Below are 1019 nucleotides of genomic sequence, written 5' to 3'. Positions count from 1 at the left end.
GAGGTCCTATTTGTTAATTTTCAGATACACAGGTGGGTTAGAAACCTCCTGGGCTCCTTGATGGAGTGTGCAGAGGCACTTTTGTTCCCTTATGGATGTCTACTTAGTTGTTTAAAAGGGAGAGAAGGGACTTCCCTGGTGGTCCAGTGGCTGAGACTCCGAGCTTCCCAGTGCAGGTGGACTGGGTTTGATCTCTGGTCAGGGAAATAGATCCTACATGCCACAACTAAGAGTTTGCATGCTGCAACTTACACCTGGCGCAGCCAAACAAATAAATCTTTTTTAAAAAAAGGAGGAAGGGGACAGGGAGAGAAAAGAGCAATTTAACCCACCGGCTATATGCCATCATCACACCATCTGCCTGTGCTGATATTTCTAACTCCAATCCATTACCACGTAGATTATTCTAACCACCCCCCAACCTTGCTTATCCTTAAATTCCCACTCCGACATTGAGAAACTCAGCTCCCATTATCTACCATGTATTTATGCCTATTGTTCATTTCCAATGAGCATGTGCAACAGTATCAGAATTATTAACCAGTACTAGGGCACAGTGCTTGTATGCAGTTATCTGTGGCTTAGTCTTATAGATTCCATCATTTCCACAGTCCGATACATTAGTACATTTCATTCCCCAACCCTCTACAGTGAGGTTGTCTTGTACTTTGTCATAGTTTGATTCTCTTGTCACAGGCTGCAGTGTAAGATAAACGAGACCGGGAGATTCCAAAACCTTTCTTCTAGACAGCATGTCACAGGACCATGCTTTCTGGTGAGCCTCTATTCCCTTCTTTTTGTCCCCTTCCCTGTCCCTCAGCACTTAGTGCTCCACTCTGTCAGCTGGCCCCTCCTTCAGGCTATTTTAGTACTTCCCAGTGGTTACTTAAGGCTGCAAACCTCTGCTCTAAGAAGTTTGGTCTTCAAGACCATATTTAGGAAGCAGGGCTGAGGGAAAAGGGACCACCTGTCTTCACGATTCAGGGATCAGAACCAAAGAAGAGCCAACGAGCCAGGAA

This window comes from Oryx dammah, unplaced genomic scaffold (assembly GCF_014754425.2).
Source record: "Oryx dammah isolate SB20612 unplaced genomic scaffold, SCBI_Odam_1.1 HiC_scaffold_2, whole genome shotgun sequence".
Taxonomy (NCBI): domain Eukaryota; kingdom Metazoa; phylum Chordata; class Mammalia; order Artiodactyla; family Bovidae; genus Oryx; species Oryx dammah.
The sequence above is the reverse complement of the archived record's forward strand: the minus strand, read 5'-3'. Positions refer to the sequence as shown.